This window comes from Neovison vison, chromosome 11 (assembly GCF_020171115.1).
Source record: "Neovison vison isolate M4711 chromosome 11, ASM_NN_V1, whole genome shotgun sequence".
NCBI lineage: Eukaryota > Metazoa > Chordata > Mammalia > Carnivora > Mustelidae > Neogale > Neogale vison.
The window spans coordinates 157,463,929-157,482,741 of record NC_058101.1 but is presented as its reverse complement, the minus strand read 5'-3'; the positions used below and the strand labels follow the sequence as shown (position 1 = coordinate 157,482,741).

At 37.7% G+C, this 18,813-nt stretch overlaps 1 protein-coding gene and 1 pseudogene across 1 annotated transcript in view; both read left to right on the top strand.

Moving 5' to 3' along the window:
- GALNTL6 (polypeptide N-acetylgalactosaminyltransferase like 6) overlaps positions 1 to 18,813 on the top strand; it is a 1,226,826-nt gene that overhangs the window by 898,965 nt on the left and 309,048 nt on the right. The gene's annotated exons all lie outside the window — the stretch shown is intronic.
- Positions 10,504 to 10,635, top strand: LOC122890644 (annotated as a pseudogene).

Here is an 18,813-nt window from a genome sequence, read left to right as displayed (position 1 = left end):
CATTTCTACTCAATTATAGATATCTTGATTGCTAAAATGATAGCCTGAGCCAACACACCTCTCGGGATGAGTACACGGAAAATTTGTCCCATACCAGCCTCTTTATCCATTTCTCCATTCACCTATGCATATAGTAAGATCTATTCCTGTGATATCCAGAGGCACCAGGAAACAGACTAAGCAAGAATGGATTACCAGAGTAACCAAAATAAAACCATAGTCTTTCACTCTCAGGTTTGTGAAACAAGATCAAGTATGTGTCGCTCGCTTAAGGACAGCGGGAATCATCTGCGTTGAGACTTTTAAAGACTTCCCTCAGATGAGGTACTTTACCTTAAGAGATGAGGGTAAATCCATTGCAATTGGGAAAGCTCTGCACAGAACAGTTCACCGTCCTGAAGAGGGGACTGGAGCATCTTTCTTCTGATCCACTTTCTTGTACATTCTCAAACTAACTCCTTTATAAACTTTTCATCCACTCATCCCTTCTCCATATTTTAAAATACTAGGCCAGAATGAATTGTCTTTTTGAAGCTACAACTAAATAAACGATAACCCTTTCTATAATTTAGCTAGGTAACTTAAAAACAAAGCAAAACAAAAAACTGACCCAGATTCTTTCATAGCATGTTAAAGGAGTCCGGGTGGAGTGGCGGGGGGGGGGGGGGGGGCGTCTATTTACAGCCTCATGTTTCCTCCATCCGTTTGTCATCTAAGCCAGATAAAGGTATAGGCAGTCAAAAGTAGCCTGTCCCTCAGCTCGAGATGTTCTTTGCCATCTGTCAGTTAGATATTAAACATAACAATATACTTGCTTAGGTTTTACCGAAGAGATTACTTGAGAGTAATCTAACTCAATGTCTGTGCTAGGAACTTGATTAATATTCAAAACAGACCACTGCATTTAAAAATAAAGCTGTGAAAAAAAATAATAAAACAAAGCTGTGGACATTAAGTATTACTCTGGTCTCTCCAGGATTCTTTTTTTCTCCAATACTATATTTTTTCTTCAAGGAAATAAATATTCAAAAAGGACATTTTGACAATGTATTTGTCAATTGTAGAGGCAAGAATGCAAATTGTCTATATGATTATTTTAATGAAATAGTGTGTACAAGCACATTTTTGTAGGAAAAAAAATAGAAAACTAGAGGTAAATGCTAAAACGTTTATTTCCTTTTTAACTGTATTAAAACCTTGTGCATCAAAGTACTGAGTAGCTGAATCATACCTATTCCTGAGTACAGGAACAGAGCCCATTGTTATGTCTTGTCCTTTGAGTTTCTATGCTCCTCTGAGAACTAGGTTTTTCTTCAAAGGATCCAATCACATTTACATTTTCAGTGCACTTTAAATCATCTATATTTTGTTCCTGGGCCTCACCCCTGTCTGGATGAGACAATGTTCTCTTGTGTTTTGTTTCAAATTTAGACTCACACACATAATAAAAACATAATAAATAATTCCTTACAAAAACTTCACATTGTCTCATGTTCATCCAGTTATTACAACTGTGTGATGCAGGTAACAACATCATTTTCCAGGTAGAGACCAAGCCTCTGAGACGTCTGCTGACCAACCCAAAGTCTTGAAGCCAGTAAATAAATGACAAACCCTAGCCTTGAATCCAGTGTTGTTGATTCTTACTCAATGTATAAATGTAACTTTTTCCCACCAAGCCAGATAGAATATGCTGATATAAGACTCCTTTTAAAGGATCTATATTTCACAGATTTTTGCTTTTAGTCTGAAAAAAATAAAATAAAACAAACCACACATATATGTACACACACGCAGAATAATAGTCACCTCCTGAGAATGTGAACCTGAAATTTCCAACTGCACCATATTTGATAAGGCAATCTATACGTGAGCATGTGTATGCTTTTAGGTGAATGGAGAGCTAGCTCTGTTAATAATTCCTTAAAGCTGCTGAACTTTTCCTTTCACGATCTCTCCAATTTATGCATTTTAATACTAACATAATTTTTTACTGTATTTGTGGGAAAATAGTTTTAGCACTTGGCAGATTGCAGAGAACATCCGTTCCCATTTTCTGCATTGGGCTGGGTAAAATCCCTGAGGAAAACAAAAAAGTGTGGGTCAAGGTCAGGATCATAAATGTTCAGTTCCTAGCTGCTTCTTTAAAGGCAGAAAATGTGGGACTTTACAGCTACAAATAAGCTGTAAATTTACTTAGAGAAAATGGATGTGTGATGTGTCCTAACTATCCTCCTTAAAATCATTCTGATATTCGATACTTAGAATATCGAAGATATTCGATACTTAAATGTGTTTCTAGAAATAGAATACATTGTAATACTGTTTCCCAGAGATCTTTCTCTTTTTATTCACCTGGCTTTAAGAATTACTTATAAAATTTCATAATTTGATTAAAAATTAACATGACAGTTGTAGTCCACCAACAGAGAAAGACCCCATAAATAATGCATGTGGCAAACTAAGGGATAACTAATAAGTTTAGATTTGTGGTAAATTACTAACAACTATGTAGCATATGTGTTTCTGTTATTTTACCCAAGTTTGAAATATATATGTTTTAATGATTTTAGTAATAGATTCTTTTCTGTAATTAAGGTGAAAAACCAGAAACTAAGAGACTAAATTGAGGATATTAAGTAATTGATTTTCAACATTTACCATCATTTAGAGAAGAAATATCTATCATATCTAAGAATTCTTAGACTTAGTATGAGTGGTGTTCTATGCTTTTAATTCTATGGATCCTATGCTAAATGTTTCACAAACAGCATTATCCTATTGTTAGATATCAGGTTCACATTAGCACAAAGTTGTTCTTCTTTTATGAATTACCTTTTTATGAGCTTTATGAGAAATGGAAAGCCTGGGGCGCCTGGGTGCTCAGTGGGTTAAAGCCTCTGCCTTCAGCTCAGGTTATGATCCCAGGATCCTGGGATCGAGCCCTGCATTGGGTTTTCTGCTCAGCGGGGAGCCTGCTTCCCCCACTTTCTCTTTCTGTCTGCCTCTCTGCCTACTTGTGATCTCTGTCTGTCAAATAAATAAGTAAAATATTTAAAAAAAAAAAAAAAAAAAGAAATGGAAAGCCTAAGAAGCTCCCTCTCTTACTATTATATTGTATAAAAAGAAGCCAGAATAAGGTAATTTTCAATAATGAGAAAACTAAAGTATTCTAAATAGATTATTGATTAAAAGTTGGGATTTTCTGAGACATAACCCTAAAATTTTATAATTGGAGTCTTCAAGGCAACATCTATACTTCTCTGTAGTATAGACTTTTGGAGTCACTAATAATCTGTGAATGAATCATAGTAGTGGCTCATAATGATATGTCCAAAGTCAAGGATGACAACTAAATGCTCTGTGTACAAAAGCAGGAGAATATCAAACAAACCAAAATTGTAATATTAGAAATTAAGCATAGAAATAATGGTCTGTGAAGGCTATCAACAGTAAGACTGATTGTAGTATGCATAAAATTGCAGAGAAGTTTTTTACTTAATTAAAAATGGAACATATCCCTCCCTTTCTCTAGTTTGGAGTACTAATTAAGTACTAGCAGTATTTTTTTTTTTTTTAATTTAGAGGGAGAGAGAGAGAGAGAGAGAGCACAAGCCAGGAGGGACAGAGGGAGAAGAAGAGAGAATCTCAAGCAGGCTCCATACTCAGCATGGAGCCTGATGTGGGATTCAATCTTACCACCCCGAGATCATGACCTAAGCCAAAACCAGGAGTTGGGTGCTTAACCCACTCAGCCACCCAGATGACCCTAACTTTTAATATATTTACCTAATTTTCAAAATATATACATTTACAGTCCTGAAATTGTTAATAAATTATGTCATAGATTAGGATTTGAAAAGTAGCCAATGCTTCCCATTCCCTCATCCCACCTATGTAAGAAGTCATTAAATTCACTCTCTCAAATATCTCACGAACCCACCTCCATCCCCACACCACCGGCACTCTGCCAATCAAGGCGACTGTCATTCTCTTCATCTGGACCAACACAATTACCTCTAAACTGGCTTCCTGACTCTACCCTTGTCGCCTCAGTATATTCAGCACACTCCAGAGAGGGGTCTTTTTAAAGCACAAATCAAATGTCTCCCTACTGACGGCTAGATTAGTTAAAACTCTTACACTTGTGCAGGAAGCCTTCCCCAGTCTGTCTCCTCCCCAGCTTGCCAGCCTCATTTCACAGCTCTCCAGCCCTGCGGGAGGTTTCTCCTGTCCTCCCTGGGACTCTCAGAAACAGCTCGCTCTCTGCATTTCAGGGCCTTGGGGAGCCATTGCAAAACCGAGTTCTTATGCTGAACACTGGAGACTTTGATTCATTTTATATTGGCTAAAGCCTGGTAATTTGCATATTTAAAAGCTGTTTCCACTGTGCACCAGGTTTGCTGTTCTCTTTGCCTTCAATCACAGTCCCTCTATGGCTTTGAATGGAATTGCTTTTTATTCAATTTATAATGCACTAGTTGCCCAATATATGCAAGTCGTCATGGCAGAGATTTCTCATATGAACGCCACTATTTAAAATAATTGTGACACAGATATATTGTTTAACAATTCCTCAGAGGACAAAAACCCTTTTCACAAAATTGGCCTGTGTACCAAGGGCTAAGAAATATTGGTGCATTTGAGCAGTAAGAGAAGGCGGATCTGTAATCCGCTGTGCTATTTCTGTAAAAGACTTCTCAGGGCATAAGTGAGTGAAAGCCAACAATCTATGGTGCTGGCAGCCGGGAGGAAGCCAGAGCTCACTGTGTCTGTAAGCAGAGACTGCAAAACAGAAGTAAAATAAGAGCATTCCCTCCATAACTGAGACCTGGAGACTTGCTCGATGTTCTTTGCCGGAGAGAGAGAGACCCATCAAATTTTCCAGGACCCCCTCCTGTTTCATCAGTTGACAGAAGGAATGTGCTTCTTTATGTGCCCGTAAGAATTTGGTTTTATTTTTACCACCAGTGATACAATAAAATCAAGTGGCTTAATTGTTAAAGAAAAGAGTTATTTCAGTTGCTTCTGAAATTAAACTAATATTATACACTGAGTAGTACTTAATCTTTCTTTAATGATTCCAGAGTGTCCCATATTCATAATTATGATTAGCAATTACTTTTGAAATCACTGTAGTGTAGTGGAAAGAATGCTAACTGAGCCTGGTCATTCCCTAGCTGTATAATCCTTGGCAAAATCATGCTTGTGATTTATCATCTGGAAAATGAAGATAATTCTACATATCTCACAAATTTCTGTAAAGATTAAATCATATTACACAAAAAGTACCCATCATAGTTTCTAGGGCATAGATGAGACCTTTTAAATTCCAGTCCCATTTCTTCTCTCTTAATAACATAGATAAAGTAGGAGGCTGAAGGCTTAAAAAAATCAGAACACTAGACAAAAGAAATATATAATACCTAACTGTACTGAAGCCAAAAACAACCAAGAAAGATAAGTAAATAATGATGGAAAGGGGTGTGGGTAAATTATAGCAATGGCATAAACAGCACTAACAGATTATGACTGTCTTACAGCTTCATTGTGAGGTCACTTTCACTAATTCTTCATTAGAGGTTTACTTTTTACCTCCCAGATACTCATCTCCTTTTCTTTTTTTAAATTTTTCATACATGATGGAGTATATATACTTCCTAATGTGTTTTTATTATCAAAATTTTTCTTTTCAAGGGATTGTAATCTTGGACAATCTTCCCAAGTCGTCATATTTTTTAAAGGGTCCTTTCCTGGACATTAACACCCCTTTGTCATCTAAATAATGTATTATTAATTTGCTGTCCCCTGTCAATGATAATGTGTGTGACTCAGTCAATATCGAGAAATCCTTTTGTGTGACTTCCCTAATTATAGTCTATACTTCCAATTGCTAATGTTTCCCCAGTCACTGATTATTAGGATGTCTTCCTATTTTCCATAGTGCAAGACTTGAGAAGATTATTTTTAGTTTTAATTTTTCTCTTTATAAATCACTCTCTACCTATGAGCTAGCCATCCTTAATTTTTTCTATCCTACATGTACAAACCTTAAAAGAATGTTTTCCTTTTGTCATTTCATATAATTTTAAATATTTGAATAAAAAATGTTGACTTGTCTAAAAGAGGTATAGGCTTCCTCTACCTTGTAGACATCCCTAGTTCTTGGCTTTGTGTTTTTTCATTTTTCCTGACTGCTTTCTATACAACAGATTAAGAGTGAAAAGCTCCACTTCAATAAATGCATTGCAGTTTTTATGAAAATGAAAAATGAGAGATAATACTTATCAATAAATATTCCCATGGTAACTAGAAAAGATGAATTTATCTTGTATTACTGCTTTGCCACATTATATATCCAATATTTTACCTTTCATTTGCTTCCCCTGGACTACATAATTTATTTATTTATTTTTGATATATTTTTAATTGAAGTACATTGACATTGGACTACATAATGTAAAAGTAAATCTATATCCGATTAATTTAATATGTAAGGCAATAATTCTTCAAAAATACCTATGTCAGGACACTAAATCATCAAATTGTACTTCTGACATTTTTGGATAAATGATTACCAAGAAAATTAAGATTTTCCAAATGCTTTTTATCATAGCAAACTGTATGAATAAGACAATAAAAACAATACAAGCCTCAGAATTTCTGAGGACTCTAACCACTATACATATATATATGTATGTATACATATATATATAAGTGTGTATACATGTGTATATATATATGTATTTAAAACTCTAACAATTACATATACATATATATTCATTTAGACCAGTTTTACTCCATTTTTTATTGTATAATTATTTGTGTATTAAATGTTTAAAAAAAAGTTTTAGAATGCAGGTTCTTAAACTTTTAGGCCTAAGGACCCCAGAAAACTTTTGTTTATGTGGTTAACATTTATCAAAATTTACCAAACTAAAAATTTTAAATGAGAATTTAAAAACAGGAGAACACAAGCATATGTCCCACTAACCATTTATGTGATGGTACTATCACACGTCATCTACTGTCACTAAGGACAGAACGAAAGAGCAAAAGCTACTAATATTTTAGTATTGTTATGAAAATAATTTTGACCTCATAAACCCCTGACTGTCCTTAAAAGCCACTGGACTAGAAGAACTGCCAGTTTTTCATAAAATGCAAATTTCTAAGGATGCTCCTGACTATTCTATGTTGATTTTTTTTTTTTAATATAGCTAAGTGGGTGCTCTGGTGGGCTCAGTCAGTTGGGTGTCCAACTCTTGATCTCAGTTCAGGTCTTGATCTCAGGATCATGAGTTCAAGCCCCACTGTGGGCTCTGCGCTGGGCGTGGAGTCCACTTAAAAGAAAGATAGCATAAGAAATATAGTCAATGATACTGTAATGGCATTGCATGGTGACAGATGACAGCTGCACTTACAGTGAGCATAACATAACATCTACAGAAGTTGAACCACTAAGTTGTATACATGAAACTAATGTAACTTTGTATGTCAACTATACTCTAATTAAAAGAAATGAATAGTCTCTGAATGCCTCTTAAATAAATAAACAAATAAATAAGTCACCTAGCACCTTTTGTTTTTTATCTGGCAGGTGACAGGAGGCTGGTACCAATTTTCCACATCCAAATTTGCAGTTCCATTTTAGCCTGTGACTGTTAAACCAAGTGGATCACAAGAAGCAGGAGTGTTGATCTCTAAAGAAATAAAAATGCTAAACAAAAGCATGTGTTTCACTGGAGAGCAATTGAATAAATTAATTCAAAGTAAGGCAGTGTGTGTAATGAAAGCTTAAGTATGATTGTAAAGTTTAAAAAAAAACAAAATCATTATTCAAAACACAAGTGTATAATAGAAAGAAAGAAATGGATAGGAGGACAAGTAGACAACAAAAGCAATAATGATCAATGGATGAAGGACTTTGTTAAAATGTAAAGGACTTGAATAGCACTTCCCTTTGTCTACACAGAGAAATAATAAAGCCAGGAATAGAAAACAGTGCTCATGAGATAATTAACGAATACACTAGGCAATCATAAATATACTCTATTGTTAAAATAATGTGTTTAGACACACAACAGTATCCATAAGCTGCAGCCTATCTTAGTTGTTTTCCTGGGTGACAGATATGACTCACAAGAGCAATTGCAAAGTAAGTTTATTTTTTTGACCACCATTCTCACAAACTTGTCAGTGGCCTAGTTCTTCCCAGGCACCTGGATGAAAATCCACCCCATAAATGTGATCACTTAAAAGCAGCTAGAAGTCCTAAAGTCTCACTAAGTTGAAAATCATAGGCTTGATTCTGTAGTTCAACTGTCTATTGCTATGTGAGAATCAAACTCTTGTGCATTTGAGGTTGATGTTTTACCTTGTCCCCCAGTGTGGACCTGATAGAAGAGGACCATGTATAAATAAGGAAGTGGGATTTAGTCTGTTTCTTCCCCTTCCATATACAGGAATACATTATTTTATTGTGCTTCACTTTATTCTTCACAGATACTGCTTTTTTTTTAATAAATAGAAGGTTTATGACAATCTCGTGTCTCGGTGTCACTTTTTTAAATTCTCATATTTCTGACATTTTCATTATTATTATATTTGTTATGGTGATCTGTGATCAGTGACTTTTGATGTTATTGTTATAATTTCAAGGTACCATGAACCACATCTATATGAGATGGTGAACTTTTCTTTTTTTTAAGAAAGAGAGAGATCACATGCATATATGTGAGCTGGTGGGTAAGGGGAAGAAGGAGAGGGGAATCGAGAATTTTAAGCAGGACTAATGCATATCTCAATCACCTGAGATCATGACCTGAGTCAAAACCAAGAGTCAGACGCTTAAGCAGCTGAGCCATCCAAGTACCCCAAAGATGGTGAACTTAATAGATACTTGTTGTATATGTCCTGTCTGCTCCATGGACTAGCCCTTCTCCCATCTGTCTTCTTCTCCCAGGGCCTCCATCTTCCCCAAAACACAACAATATTGAAATTAGGCCAACTAATAACCCTACAATGGCCCCTAAGTGTTCAAGTGAAAAAAGAGTCAAACATTTCTCTCTTTAAACCAAAATATAGAAATTATTAAGCTTAGCAAGAAAGGCAAGTCAAAAGCCAAGATCAGCTGAAAGCTAGGCCTCTTGCACCACCCAGTTAGCTAGGCTGGGAATGCAAATGAAAGGTCCTTGAAGGAAAAAGGTGCTACTCCAGTGAACACAGTGAATGGTAAGAAACAGAAGTAGCCTTATTGCTGATATGGAAAAAGTTTTAGTGACCTAAACAGAAGATCAGACCAGGCACAGCATTCCCCTAAGCTGAAGCCTGATCCAGATCAAGGCCTTGCACTCTCTTCAGGTCTGTGAAGGCTGGAGGAGGTGAGGGAACTGAAGAAAAGCTGGCTGGTACATGAGGTTGAAGGAAAGAAGCTGATTCCATTACAGAAGAGTGAAAAGTGAAGCCACCAGTGCTGATGTAGGAGCTGCAGCAAGTTTTCCAGAAGATCCAGCTCAGATAAGTCATGAAGGTGGCTAGATAATCAGTGCACTTGAAACAGCCTTCTGTTGGAAGAAGACACCAAAAAGAAATTTCTTAGCTAGAGAGGAGAAGTCAATGTCTTCCTTCGAAGCTTCAAAGGACAAGCTGACTCTATTGTTAGGGACTAATGCAGCTGGTGACTCTAAGTTGAAGCCAATGCTCATTGACCATTCTGAAAATCCTAAAATTGTTAAGAATTATACTACATTATACTAAAATTATATCTACTCTGCCTGTGCTCTATAAATGAAACAACAAAGCTCAGATAAAAACCCATCTGCTTACGGGGCGCCTGGGTGGCTCAGTGGATTAAGCCGCTGCCTTCAGCTTGGGTCATGATCCCAGGGTCCTGGGATCAAGCCCCGCATCAGGCTCTCTGCTCTGTGGGAAGAATGCTTCCTCCTCTCTCTCTGCCTGCCTCTCGCCAACTTCTGATCTCTGTCTGTCAAATAAGTAAATAAAATAAATCTTTAAAAAAAAAAACAACCCATCTGCTTACAACGTGGTTTACTAAAAAAATTTTTTTTGATGGTAAACGTTTCCTTACTTTTTTTATATATATATTTTTTATTTTTTATAAACATATAATATATTATTATCCCCAGGGGTACAGGTCTCTGAATCGCCAGGTTTACACACTTCACAGCACTCACCTTAGCACATACCCTCCTCAATGTCCATAACCCCACCCCCCCCAACCCCCCTCCCCCCAGCAACCCTCAGTTTGTTTTGTGAGATTAAGAGTCACTTATGGCTTGTCTCCCTCCCAATCCCATCTTGTTTCATTTATTCTTCTCTTACCCCCTTAACCCCCCATGTTGCATCTCCACTTCCTCATATCAGGAAGATCATGTGATAGTTGTCTTTCTCCGATTGACTTATTTCACTAAGCATGATACCCTCTAGTTCCATCCATGTCATCGCAAATGACAAGATTTCATTTCTTTTGATGGCTGCTGCAGCTTTGCGCAGTGGCAGTATCGTAGCCAATGAGGTTTATCCGAGGCGCGATTATTGCTAATCTTTTGATGGCTGCATGGTATTCCATTGTGTATATATACCACATCTTCTTTATCCATTCATCTGTTGATGGACATCTAGGTTCTTTCCATAGTTTGGCTATTGTGGACATTGCTGCTATAAACATTCGGGTGCACGTGCCCCTTCGGATCACTACGTTTGTATCTTTAGGGTAAATACCCAGTAGTACAATTCCTGCGTCATAGGGTAGCTCTATTTTCAACATTTTGAGGAATCTCCATGCTGTTTTCCAGAGTGGTTGCACCAGCTTGCATTCCCACCAACAGTGTAGGAGGGTTCCCCTTTCTCCACATCCTCACCAGCATCTGTCATTTCCTGACTTGTTAATTTTAGCCATTCTGACTGGTGTGAGGTGCTATCTCCTTGTGGTTATGATTTGTATTTCCCTGATGCCGAGTGATATGGAGCACTTTTTCATGTGTCTGTTGGCCATCTGGATGTCTTCTTTGCAGAAATGTCTGTTCATGTCTTCTGCCCATTTCTTGATTGGATTATTTGTTCTTTGGGTGTTGAATTTGCTAAGTTCTTTATAGATTTTGGACACTTGCCCTTTATCTGATATGTCGTTTGCAACTATCTTCTCCCATTCTTTCAGTTGTCTTTTGGTTTTGTTAACTGTTTCCTTTGCTGTGCAAAAGCTTTTTTTTTTTTTTTTAAAGATTTTATTTATTTATTTGACAGAGAGAAAGATCACAAGTAGGCAGAGAGGCAGGCAGAGAGAGGGGGAAGCAGGCTCCCCGCCAAGCAGAGAGCCGGACGCGGGACTCGATCCCAGGACCCCGAGACCACGACCCGAGCCGAAGGCAGCGACCCAACCCACTGTGATCTTGATGAAATCCCAGTAGTTCACTTTTGCCCTTGCTTCCCTTGCCTTTGGCGATGTTCCTAGGAAGATGTCGCTGTGGCTGAGGTCGAAGAGGTTACTGCCTGTGTTCTCCTGAAGGATTTTGATGGATTCCTTTCTCACATTGAGGTCCTTCATCCATTTTGAGTCTATTTTCATGTGTGGTGTAAGGAAAGGTCCAATTTCAGTTTTCTGCATGTGGCTGTCCAATTTTCCCAACACCATTTATTGAAGAGGCTGTCTTTTTTCCATTGGACATTCTTTCCTGCTTTGTCAAAGATTAGTTGACCATAGAATTGAGGGTCTATTTCTGGGCTCTCTAATCTGTTCCATTGATCTATGTGTCTGTTTTTATGCCAGTACCATGCTGTCTTGATGATGACAGCTTTGTAATAGAGCTTAAAGTCCGGAATTGTGATGCCAACAACTTTGGCTTTTTTTTTAATATTCCTTTGGCTATTCGAGGTATCTTCTGGTTTCCTATAAATTTTAGGATTATTCGTTCCATTTCTTTGAAAAAAAATGGGTCGTAATTGGATAGGAATTGCATTACATGTGTAGATTGCTTTAGGTAGCATAGACATTTTCACAAATTTATTCTTCCAATCCAGGAGCATGGAACATTTTTCCTTTTTTTTGTGTCTTCCTCAATTTCTTTCATGAGTACTTTAAAGTTTTCTGAGTATAGATTTTTAGCCTCTTTGGTTAGGTTTATTCCTACGTATCTTGTAGCTTTGGGTGCAATTATAAATGGGATTGACTCCTTAATTTCTCTTTCTTCTGTCTTGTCATTGGTGTAGAGAAATGCAACTCATTTCTGTGCATTGATTTTATATCCTGACACTTTACTGAATTCCTGTACAAGTTCTAGCAGTTTTGGAGTGGAGTCTTTTGGGTTTTCCACATATAGTATCATATCATCTGCAAAGAGTGATAGTTTGACTTCTTCTTTGCCAATTTGGATACCTTTAATTTCCTTTTGTTGTCTGATTGCTGAGGCTAGGACTTCTAGTACTATGTTGAATAGCAGTGGTGATAGTGGACATCCCTGCTGTGTTGCTAACCTTAGTGGAAAAGCTTTTAGTTTTTCTCCATTGAGAATGATATTTGTGGGCGCCTGGGTGGCTCAGTGGGTTAAGCCACTGCCTTCGGCTCAGGTCATGATCTCAGGGTCCTGGGATCGAGTCCTGCATCAGGCTCTCTGCTCAGTGGGGAGCCTGCTTCCTCCTCTCTCTCTCTCTCTGCCTGCCTCTCTGCCTACTTGTGATCTCTCTGTCAAATATATAAATTAAAAAATCTTAAAAAAAAGAGAATGATATTTGTGGTGGGTTTTTCAGAGATGGCTTTGATAATATTGAGGTATGTGCCCTCTATCCCTACACTTTGAAGAGTTTTGATCAGGAAGGGATGCTGTACTTTGTCAAATGCTTTTTCAGCACCTATTGAGAGTATCATATGGTTCTTGTTCTTTCTTTTATTGATGTGTTATATCACATTGACTGATTTGCGGATGTTGAACCAACCTTGCAGCCCTGGAATAAATCCCACTTGGTCATGATGAATAATCCTTTTAATGTACTGTTGAATCCTATTGGCTAGTATTTTGGTGAGAATTTTCACATCTGTGTTCATCAAGGATATTGGTCTGTAGTTCTCTTTTTTGATGGGATCCTTGTCTGGTTTTGGGATCAAGGTGATGCTGGCCTCATAAAATGAGTTTGGAAGTTTTCCTTCCATTTCTATTTTCTGGACAGTTTCAGGAGAATAGGAATTAGTTCTTCTTTAAATGTCTGGTAGAATTCCTCCAGGAAGCCATCTGGCCCTGGGCTTTTGTTTGTTTGGAGATTTTTGATGACTGTTTCAATCTCCTTACTGGTTATGGGTCTGTTCAGATTTTCTATTTCTTCCTGGTTCAGTTGTGGTAGTTTATAGGTCTCTAGAAATGCATCCATTTCTTCCAGATTGTCAAATTTGTTTGCATGGTAGCAGTGAGAGCCTCCATTTTTTATTGCACCTCATTAATAGCTTTTTTTTTATTTCAACTTGGTTAGATTTTAATTCTTTTATTTCTCCAGAAAGGGCTTTTATATTTCCCAAAAGAGTTTCTCTAATATCTTCCATGCCTTTTTTGAGCCCGGCTAGAACCTTGAAAATCATCATTCTGAAGTCTAGATCTGACATATTACCAATGTCTGTATTGATGAGATCCCTAGCCTTTGGTACTGCCTCTTGTTCTTTTTTTTGTGGTGAATTTATCCGCCTTGTCATTTTGTCCAGATATTAAGTATATGAAGGAACAAGTAAAATACTAAAAGGATGGCAAAGACCCCAGGAAAATACGCTTTAACCAAATCAGAAGAGATCCTAAATCGTGGGGGGGGGGGGGAGAAAGGGGATAAAAAGAGGTTCAGAAAAAAAAAAATTAAAAAAAGAAAATGAATAAAGAAAAAATATAAAAAAGAAAAATATATATATTTATTAGATAAACTAGTTGAAAACGTTAAAAAAGAAAAGGGTAAAAGTTAAAAAAATTTTAGCAGAAGAAGAAAAAAAATTGAAAAAGAAAAAAATTAAATTAACTGCAAGACTAAAGAATCATGGGGAGAAAGCTTTGAGTTCCGTGCTTTGCTTTCTCCTCCTCTGGAATTCCACTGCTCTCTTTGGTATTAAAACTGCGCTCCTTGGTAGGTGAACTTGGTCCTGGCTGGATTTCTTGTTGATCTTCTGGGGGAGGGGCCTGTTGTAGTGATTCTCAAGTGTCTTTGCCCCAGGCAGAATTACACCACCCTTACCAGGGGCCGGGCTGAGTAATCCTCTCGGGTTTGCTTTCAGGAGCTTTTGTTCCCTGAACACTTTCCGTAGAGTTCCAGAGGATGGAAATGAAAATGGCGGCCTCCCAGTCTCTGGCCCGGAGGAGCAGAGAGCTCAGGGCTACACTCCTCAGTGCATCCTCAGAGAATAGGGCCCAATTATTCCCGCCTCCCTGGCCTCTGGCCACGCTCCGAGCTCACCAAGCCTGAGACTGGTTCAAGGTAACCCAGAACTGAGAGCTCCCTCCTTGGCTTTGTTGCTGTAGCCGGATTCCCCGTTCTAATATCTGCAAGCTCTGCGACCTTTAGATACCCCTGATCCTTCTGTGACCTTGTGGGACCTGAAGCCACGCTACCCCCTGCGTGGGCTTCACCCCGGTTTAGCCTCTGGAGCCATGTCCCTCAGTGGAACAGACTTTTAAAAGTCCTGATTTTGTGCTCCATTGCTCCGCCGCTTGCCAGGAGCCGGCCCTTCCCCCCGCAGTCTATCTTCCCGTTGCTTTGGATTCACTTCTCCGCCAGTCCTACCTTTCAGAAAGTGGTTGAATTTCTGTTTCTAGAATTGTTATTCTTCTCTTCGATATCCCATTGGAATTGTGGGTATTTGCAATCTTTAGGTAACCTATCTAGCTGATCTCCTGCTACCTGATGTAGTCTCAGCCTGCTACTTCTCCACCATCTTGACTCCTCCCTCGGTTTACTAAATATTTTAAGCCTACTGTTGAGAACTACTGTCCAGAAAGAAAGATTTCTTTCATAACTGGCGGCTTACTGAGAATGTGCCTGGTCATCCAATAGCTCCAGTGGAGATAGACAATGGGATTGATGTTATTTTCATGCTTTCTGATACAATATCCACTCTGCAGTTCACAGATCAAGAAGTAATTTCAATTTTCAAGTCTTATTACTTAAGAAATACATTTGGTAAGGCTATAGCACCATAGACAGTGATTCCTCTGATGGATCTAGGCAAAGTAAATTGCAAACCTTCTGGAAAGGATTCACTGTTCTAGAAGCCATTAAGAAGCATTTGTGATTCACAGAAAGAGGTCATTGTACCAACATGAACAGGAATTTTGAAGAAGTTGATTTCAACCCTCATGGATGACTTTGAGGGGTTCAAGATTTCAATGTTGGGAGTACTTAGAGATGTGATAGAATGGCAAGAGAACTAGAATTAGAAGTGGACCCTGAAGATGGAACTGGTTTTCTGTAATTTCATGATTAAGCCTAGAGTGGCTGAGGAGTTGCTTCTTATTGGTCAACGAAGAAAAATGTGTTTTTTAGATCAAATCTACTCCTAGAAGACTGTTAAGTGACAACAAAGGATTTAGAATATTCTGTAATCTTAGTTGATAAAACAGCAATAGAATTTGAGAGGATTAACTTTAATTTTTAAAAAGTTCTACTGTGGGTAAAATGCTGTAAAACAGCTTTCATGGCACAGAGAAATTGTTCATGAAAGTAAGAGGCAATGCAGCAAATTTATTATTGTCTTATCTTAAGAAATTGCTATGGCAACTCCAAGCCTTCAGCAACCACCACCTTGATCAGGCACTAGCCCCCAACAGCAAAGCAAGGCCCTCCACCGGCAAAAAGATTAGAACTCACTGAAAGCTCAGCTGAAGGCTAGAATTTTTTTACCAATAACGTGTTTTTAATTAGGGGGTATACACTGATTTTTTAAACATAATGTTATTGCACACTTAATAGACTGCAGTGTGATGTAAACATAACTTGTATGTGTACTGGGTAATCAAAAAATTCATTTGAGTTATTGTTAAAATATTTGCTATATTGTGGTGGTCTGGAACTATACCCAATCCTGCAATATCTTAGAGCTATGAGAAGTTCCTTCCCGTCAAGAAAACAAATTTTTGACTCCTATCCGTGGTTTTGACTGGTTGGAGTCAAACTGGTGATCCTCTGTCTTTCTGGGTTCGGCTGATGCTTAGAGTTATCTCCTTCATGACATGATCCTTGGACATCACATGGCTGGAAACTTCCCACCTACATTCCATGACATGGGCAACTGTGTCACTATTCCAGCCACTTGTGGCTCCTTCTGTGGCCGCTGAGCATCAGGAGGTCAGTGGCAGCTTCCCTCAGCTGACTCTCTTCTCCCCTCTAGTCTGTCTCTTAGACAGAATCTAAGACTTCCAACTGCGGGCTTTGCATGACACATATCCACGTGTCTTCCTTTATTTTGACAAACTCTGGAGGATCTTTATTTGTCAAAATGCTGTCCTATGCTCTGCTGGACATTGGCCCAGCAGCCAGCTCTCAAGGTTTATAATTCTTGAAGGCGACACAGACAAAAGTTTACTGCATCACCCAAACTGTGTGTTTGGTGGAAGGGAAGAGAATCATAAATCACATTCTCCGGGGAGTTGCTCCTCTGAAAGTTTAGTTCTCTAAGGAGGTATCTTCCTATGCACCCCCCCAGAAAAGACGGAAGTAAGGCCCATAGGACAACTCATTCCAAAGCAACCTTCAAGATTCCTTCCCTGATTTCCAATGCCTAGTTTTTCATACCATCAATATGAATGAAAATTATAAAGTCATCTAACCAGTTTCCCCCAACTCCTTTTTTGTAAATTTTGCACAGTAATATTTGACACTTCAGCTAACACTTTAATATACTGATGTGTATATGTTAATATACATATTAATATGTTATATATATGATATATATATTATGATTTATATATACACAAATATAAATATACAGTTTGAATAAACATACAATTAGGTAAGACTCAATATATGCTACACATGTACACCTACACATATATATACACATATGTAATGTCCAGTCTATCTTAGTAACTTTCATAGATGTGTGGTTTAGGAAGAGAACCAAGCTCATCTTATCAATTACCTTCTTTCAGATTCTTAAAAAAGGAAGAAAAAAGCAGGGAGTTTCTCCTAGAAATAAGTCCTCAATAAATATAGGCTAAAAGGAAAGAGCTTGTGGGAAGGGTCTTATGTGAAGGACTGAATGAAATACCACATCCTCAAATCCTCAATTCCAAGAATGAAATACCACATCCTCAAATCCTCAATTCCAAGAAGGAATATTACCAGATACTATAATCATGAGAGAAGGCATAGCTACAAAGAGTTATATAGCAATAGATTTGCTATGAACACGTAAAAGGGCATTCAAAATTATGTTCCAATAGATAAGCTGAGTACTTTGGACCAGCGATAGAATACTGATGTATTATAAAAAGAAAAAAAAAAAACTTTAAATTTATTTTCTCTTTCTCAGTAAAGGGTTTTTTTTTTTTCTGAAAAAGTAAACTAAATACTGATAAGAAGCAGTTGAGTCCTACAATAGATTGTAAGCATGTAAATACACTAGATAAGTAAGTGTAGGACACTTGAAACAAACTTCAAAGATTACTGAGCAAATTTGCAGAAGGTAATAGGAAACTTCAGCTAACATTCCATCCTTAAGAATTTATCAAGAATGGGAGAAATCTTGCAAGTATAAAATAAATCAATGCAGTCCTAAAAAAATCCACCAAACACAGGTCATTACTGATTTTAATATGGGTTATTAAAATGATGGTTGAAAACCATCTTGAAAGGAAGTCAGTACCCAAAAGTTGGTAACCAAGTCAACATGGCCTCGCTGACTTTATTTAGGTCAATTTAATTTGATTTCTCCTTTAAATATGCCTATGATTATGGCTGATAAAAAATGCAATAGGCGGGGTGCCTGGGTGGCTCAGTGGGTTAAAGCCTCTGCCTTTCATGATCCCAGGGTCCTGGGATCGAGCCCTACATCGGGCTCTCTGCTCAGCGGGGAGCCTGCTTCCCCCTCTCTCTGTATCTGTCTGCCTCTCTTCCCACTTGTGATCTGTCAAATAAATAAATAAAATCTTTTTTAAAAAATGCAATAGGCATTTCTGGGTCTGAACAAGAAAAATATTTCCTAATACAGATGTTCCTCGACTTATGTGGGCTTACATCCTGATAAACTTATAGTGAGTTTAAAATACCATAGGTTAAAAATGTACTTAATACACCTAACCTATCGAACATCATAGCTTAGCCTAGTCTGCCTCGAATGCACTCTTCTCACTTATATGAACCTATAGTTGGGCAAATGATCTAATACAGAGCCTATTTTATAACAAAGTGTTGAATATCACATGTAATTTACTGAATACTGTCCTGAAAGTGAATAACAGAATGGTCATATGGGTACAGAATGGTTGCAAATATATCAATTGTTTACTCTGTGATCACATGGTTGGCTCGGACCTGTGGCTGACCACCATCACAAAAGAAGATCTACCACACATTGTGAGCCCAGGAAAAGATCAAAACTCAAATTACAGTCTCTACTGAATGTATACTGTGTTTGCTCCGTGCTTAAGTCAAAAAATTGTAGGTCAGCCAGGGATCATCTGTATTCTTAAAAACAACATGAAGGACTATTGAAGGATATTCATAACATAAAGGGGATTTATAACTGTTTGAGCAGCTAATGACCAAAGATACTAATTTGAATGGATGTGATTGGAAAGGAATTGGTATCATTTATTTCTTCACTGAGCATGT